The 7,123-nt window shown below is 37.6% G+C and overlaps 1 long non-coding RNA gene across 1 annotated transcript; it reads right to left on the bottom strand.

Annotated features, from left to right (window-relative positions):
* Nucleotides 1-259: 259 nt before the first annotated feature.
* On the bottom strand, nt 260-1,256 carry LOC311289584. The gene is made up of 4 exons (XR_014627161.1): nt 1,111-1,256; nt 782-1,015; nt 575-681; nt 260-351 (listed from the first exon to the last, which is right to left on the bottom strand). It is a non-coding gene; the product is annotated as an uncharacterized lncRNA (long non-coding RNA).
* Between the last annotated feature and the right edge of the window lie 5,867 nt (nt 1,257-7,123).

The following is a 7,123-nucleotide window of genomic DNA, read 5'->3' as shown; positions in this document are numbered from 1 at the left end:
TGTGCGATTGATTAATCGCTTGACAACCATATGTACTGTATATATATATATATATATATATATATATATATATATATATATATATATATTTGTAAACTAACTTTGCTAAATACTGTGCTACAGCTCTGACTGCTTAAGAAAATGCAATTATAATTATTTGTAAGAATTTGCAGGAAACTCACCGGCATATCGACAGGAGCCTCAGACGGGAAAACTGCCTCGCTCCCGTACATCAGAAGAAAAGGGGAGTGTTTAGTGATGGTGTGGAACTGAGACCTCAATGAAAATAACGTAGCATCTAAAAATACATCCCAGTTGTTCTGCTTCTCATTGGCCAATTTTGTGAGAGCTCTAAGATGTAATTAAGAAATGCAAAATAGACTAAATTAAGCCTCTCCCAGGAATAATTACAAATTTCTTTCTCCAACCATGCACTGCATAATTACTGATATTGATTATATAAAACATAAGATATAAAGTGAATAAATAGTAATACATTGTATTTGTGAATAATATCAATTATCCATAACAAAACAATCCTGTGTCATTAACGTACTAAACATTAAAAACGTACCTCTTTATGTTGTCATTTGTTTTCTCGTCCAGGCCATTGGTTTGGGGGTGATAGGCAGCTGTGACACTTCTTTCAGTCGACAACAACTTACAGAGGCTGCTGTTGAGCTGAAACATAAAACACTTACAGTAAAATTTAATAAAAAAAATATTAAAAAAACAAATAACAAATAACAATACAACAACAGTATTTGAAATATGCACACACTTCGTTCACAAATTCTCTTCCCTGGTCAGAGAGAACTCTTTTGGGACACCCATGTCTATATATAAAAGAGCAAATATTGCGTCCCACTTCTGCTGCTGACTTGCTCTTTAATGGGAAAGCCTCAACCCAGTTTGAGAAGTAGTCTGTGTCTGTCAGTATATACTGGAAGACATCCACAGTCTTTGGGAGAGCTCCTGTCAAGTCTATTCCAATGAGCTCCCAGACAGCAGACACCTTAAAAGGTCAAATCAATATATTTACTTTTACATTTGAAATTTTGTTTATTAATAGCTGTTGTATAATCTCAAGATACCACTGCAAAACTGTACCTTTATACACTGTAATGGCTGTGGAGCAACTAAAGGTTTTCCAACCCTCTGACATTCACTGCAGTCCAAGACCTTAAATAAACTATAGCTGTTAATATTTATACAGCTACATTACCATTTAAAACACACAAATAACTCAAACACATTCCCAGTTGTCAATGTCAATGGACATGCCAAGCCAGTAAAATCTGGAGCTTATTGCAGTTCTTGTTTTCAGGATGCCTGAATGCCCTCCAATTGGAGAGGAGTGAAACTCTCTGAAGAGCGTTCTTGCATCTTCTTTTGACTTTATTACTCTTCTACATCCAAATAAGAGTTCTCCTTCTGCATTGAATATTGATTAAAGAACTACAATCATTAAAAGGTTGTCTTACTAAGACACATTTGCCTGTACTGTATTTCAGATACTCACCCCTTACTGTGAATTTTGAAGCATACCTCCTTAGATTTAGTTTCTGAGACTTATTATACCCAGATGGGTATTTTCCTAGAGTGACGAAATCAAACACGACTTCCCACCTTGTCTCCATAGCTGTAGAGAAAAGGGTTAACTTTATAATTGTATATAATCAACCTGTAGCATATATCCTATGAAGGATATATAAATAATAAATATGAATATATGAATATATATATATAGTTTGATTATATACAATAATAATTTGTAAAAAAAAAATTACACAAAGAGCAAAACGGTTATTGACGACAGGACGTGCGCGGATTTACAGTCTATAGACGGGTTTCTGTGCAACGTCATCAGAGACGTGCGTGCAACTAAGGGATTATGCTATATCTAGCATTTAACTATATCTAATTTTTGATATCTGAAAATGTATTTCTGATATCAATATTATTTCAGATATCTAAAATGGCTTTCTTACTAGTAACAATCACATTCATGATATCAGAAATTAACATTGTCACTAGTGAAAATGGAATTATTGATATCAAGAATTAGGCTATAGTTTTTACTAGCTGAAATTAAATTGTTGATATCAAGAAGTAGCATTGTTACTAGTTGAAATGTAATTTCTGATATCCAAAATAGCCATTGTTACTAGTAGAAATCTAATTCCTGATATCAATAACTATCGTTTTAACTAGTGAAAATGTAAATGTTGATAGCAAGGATTCATGTCCCGGAAAAGAATATAAGTTAAAACGACTTGCCATACACACATACACACACACACACACGTATGTATATTGACATTCAGTCATCATTTGTAATATTGTAACCTGTCTGTGTAGGTTGTTTAGTGTCTGAGCAAATAAGCTCACTTTGTTTGGCCTTCTTTGTTATTGCATTGTTATCTTTAACTCGTTAACTTACCCATACTCTACTGTTTGTCCTAGATATGAAAGAAAGAGAAGGCGGGATGATGCTAAAGCTGCTGTTACCAGCCCCACAGGCGCAACTGAGGCAGATCCTCTTGAATCCTGGAATTGGCTGGTGTTGGAGCAACATTAAGGTTTCACTAAGGGGAAGTCTCAGTTGCCTTGTGCATGTGTTGACACCAGGGTGGGAATTATACCGCGGCCACGCGGCCATGGCCGCCGTTGCCCTACACTTTGGCCTTCATGCCCCGTGAAAAAAAAAGCATCGTACGGCCACAGTGGCCTGTGTGCCCTGGCCCTGTCCAAGTTCCACCCAAGTAGTCTCTGAACTTCAATTAGTTTGTGGATTCGCGCAGGTGCAGTGTCATAATCACATCGATGATCTCACGCATCAAAACAGCAGTGCAAGAAGCATGTAACGTCAGCACCAACAGAAGAACGACACTCTGTTGTCGAAACTGGGGCATAGATATATACACTAGATTTCGCCTTGGCAACGGCATTCGTTCATGAACTGCCGTAGCCAAGGTGAAATCTATGTCTATCTATGCACCAGTCTGCGCACACGTCACACAGCAGGAAGCGCGGGCGCCCTCAGATCACTTGGACGTCGCTGTGTTACAAGAGGTAAAAACGATATAAATACTGTTCGTTTTCTCACACAAACCGCTCGTTTCGTGTCTTAGGCCATCAATGTGTACTTACGATGGGGAATTTTGAGACCGTGACCATAGACCTGCATTATATGACTGACAGACAAGAACGGTTTGACCTAAAATATCAAAATCTATTTGCTAGTAGATAAGTGCCCTTTTCAGAAAAGGGCCCTATGCAAGGTTCCAGAGGTAACGGCGTCGGCGTACTGAAGCGTTTTTTTTTTTTTTATAGTTCAAAGTTACTATAAGATTTAATGTTATTACTTTGACAAACTATAACTTACATCATTAAAAAGATATAAGACTCACGTTTCAGTATTTGAACACTATTGTATTCTGAGAAATTTATATTGACAGTTATGTCTTAATTTGTGTCAGGAGTTATGAAATGCAAAAATGAGTCGATACCTTTAATATGAATTATGCGCGTCAGACGCTCCCATTCATAAAAAACTCCTGTGCTGTCGTCATGAAAGCGATTCACAAAACAACGTCCCTCACGGCTTTTAGCTCAAAAGTGTGCAGATTTGGAGAAATATTGATATATTCTCAGTTTACATCAGATTTCTATTGACAGGAATAATATTTTATTGAATTTATAGCCAAATGCGTCGATGTAATCATTATGAGTGCTGTATACTGATGTGCTGTGTTTTCGATTCATACCAGCAGCCTGAGGGCGCTCTACTGAACATTATAGTCCATATTTGAAACACATGAAGAAGAGCGTTCGACAATGCAGGAAATTATTAATTTATTGGCATTTGTGTTGTTTCTGAATGCTTTTATTGGCATTTGTGTTGTTTCTGAATGCTTTTATTGGCATTTGTGTTGTTTCTGAATGCTTTTATTAGCATTTATGTTGTTTGTATTGTTGTGTGAGGGTGTATACCTTCTGGATGTAATGGCGCTCTCTCTCTCTCTCATTAAAAAATGTTTTGTTTTTAATTTAAAAAGTCATAATCCATGTCTTATTCCAAATTAGGATGTTATGGTATCAATCTGAATGGGAAAACCATCGAATTGTACGATGGCCTTTGTGCCCTGTCATATGGCCTTGGTGCCCTTAAAAAAAAAAAAAAGGTGGAGGCCAAATGGCCTTGCCCCTAAAATTACATAATTCCCACCCTGGTTGACACCTCACGGCAGTTGTCAAGAGTCCGCATACATGTGGATTGAGTTATAGGTCAGCTTAAAAACTTTCAGATACTGTGCTGTGCTGGTCTCAACAACCTAAGGAGGACTGTGCAAATGTGAATAATTAATACCAAGACTTATAATAATACTATATAATACTACACATATTCTAGTGCATCATTTATTAGGCTACTTGGCTCTTTTTGCATCCACATTTCCATTTTCTGGAGTATCTGGTAATGTTAATACATACATAGTGAAAGTGTTGACAGCAGTCTGTGAACTTGATCATTTTGCCATAGTTAGTTCTTTTGCACTACAGACATTTGATCTCTTCAGCCAGGTGGGGATCTTTGAAGTGACAGATGAGTTCTGGCTAGGTAGGACACCTGCCCTCAAAATGCAAAACTTTAAAACATAAAAGCCTTGTCGTAAACATTTAGCGTAGAAAGAGACCCGGGGGCCTGTACCATGAAGCCGGTTTGGGTGGCTAGCCATTTGTGTTTCAGTTTGGTTTGCGCCAACCCTGGGTTTTAGGCACCATGAAAGTGGTTTGGCTGTTAGCCGTGCTCCACGGCTAACCTGGTCCGGGTCAGGTGATGTTCCAGGTAAGAGGTTGCAAACCGAACTTGGACCAATCAGCTGTGAGCAAAGTGTCACATGTCTGATGTGATAAAGTCACTCCTCCTGTTTCTACTCCAAATTAAAGGTCACTACATAGCAAATGATTTTTAAAGACAAAATTGTCTGGCTTTTAGTAATGCTTATTTAGAATAATAGATTTGTATGATTTAGATATTATTTATGTAATTACCCTTAATCGATCACGTTCATCAGTTATTATTACGCAGAGTTTAAATTAATTAATATATAAAGGTAATATAAATACATGAAGCTATAAAATGACTACATTTGAGCTTAAATGTTCAATTCTCTCTATACTTTTATCAACTGTATAAACTAACTTCACAACTTTTACTTGAACTGATATACAGTAGCGAGACCTTTTCTTTTAATTGTCCTCTTTCATAGACAGCTATTTTCTTCTTGCTGTGTAAATTTGTTTAAATTCTTAATATTTTAATACTTTTATTTAATAAGTGAATTGCTCTGCTTGATTCATCAGAAATGAATCGCAGTTTCACTCTTTCTCAGCATGTGATTGGCAGTTCGCTATTGATGTCACACCTAAACTCAGAATCAAAGCCTGAGCTGACAGAGAGAGTTGATGATCAGCATCATGGTACCAACAAAGCCTGGTTGGATTGGTTTTGTCTATTCGAAACTAACCCTGCAACCCTGGGTTTGTTCAACTACCATCATGGTACAGGCCCCTGATTACTAACTTAACGTTTTAACTTAGCCTACTAGTCAACTTTTGTTAGCTATATACATAATGGTATATTAATATGCAAATGAAACAAACAAACAAACAGATCCAACTCTCAATAAACTCAAGTTTATTATTGAGTCAACAAGAATTGACAAACAATGCAAAATCTACGTTAATTACAATGTTCTTTAACAGAACTCTGCATAACAGATAGTGGTTTTGCTCCCCTGAACGCGTGCATCCAGATGTATTACAAGAAACCCGTCTATGGCGCATGTGCATTTTTTTTCTCAGTTTATGGCCAGCAATATTGTTATGTTTAAGGACATTATGAAATTAAGATAATGCCTGTACTATGTTATGATTGTACTGTACAATTAAATACAATTGTTGCTAAGTCTGCATTCTGAATTCACTTTACCTCAGAGCGTCCGTTAACTGAATGAATTGAGAAGATCACCTGAAAATCCGATAACAGAAGCAATTTTCATTCAAGCAGCTGATTTCTGTTAATGAATGTAAAACTAAATGTATATTGCAGCACAGGGTGAAGTCAGTATATACATTAACGACGATTAATACATACCGGTTAAAAATCAAGAATTTTCCAAACTTTCAGAACTCTGAAATAAGTAGAACACACGATGAACGTAGGCCATTCATAGCTAATTACAATATTATGCTGAAAAGAAGGTGTGCATGCTAATATTTACACGTTCACATGTACAATTTTGTAATAAAAAAGGATTAAAGATATCGCAATGCTCACCGTCCGTCAACCGAAGTCTTGACACATCAAGGATGCCTAGATTTATGGGCGTGGTAACGCATAACACAATTGTGAGTCTGCACATGCGCAGAACCAGTAAGTAGCACATCTCGATGGGTAGCATGAATCAGTAGAACACCGGCAAATGACTAAATGGCCATCAAAATGATAGTCAAATGAATACACGTGGCAGGCCTGTTGTGTAGCTTGAGATCGTTGAGACTTAAAACGCAATGGTCACTTCACGCCTTGGCGCAACAAACAAAATAAAACTCACGCAACAGAACTGATGAGTCGCCGTGTTGTCCTTAAACGCTCCGGAACACGATGCTTCCAACGCTCAACAGCCTGGAAGAATCCCTCCGAACATTCACAGTCTCTTCCTCGAAGATTAGGCTTTTCAGGCGATGCACTCAACACAGCAACCGAGCAGGCTACTCGCTGGCAAAGTCCGTTTAGCTCGCGCGTAGTAATTAGCCGTCCACACTTTCTCCTCGTGGTGCTAACCATAACCGCAAATCCACGACATGAACTATCACACTGCAACTTATTTAAGTGTCTGTAACTCACTCTTCGCGCAGTATACAATGTCACTTATCATAACAAACATTAAACTTGGTGTTTTACCAACTTTTAACTAGGGATGGCTGACGCGAAACTAACGTTCCGAAGCTTTGCGAGATCCCGAAACGCAGATGTTTCGAATCACTGATCCGAAGCGTGATTCAAAACACCCATGTCACGTGACTACGGCTAAACGAAGCTTCGGAGAGTTTCACA

Source organism: Rutilus rutilus (assembly GCF_951802725.1).
Source record: "Rutilus rutilus genome assembly, chromosome: 4".
Lineage (NCBI taxonomy): Eukaryota > Metazoa > Chordata > Actinopteri > Cypriniformes > Leuciscidae > Rutilus > Rutilus rutilus.
The sequence above is the reverse complement of the archived record's forward strand: the minus strand, read 5'-3'. Positions and strand labels throughout refer to the sequence as shown.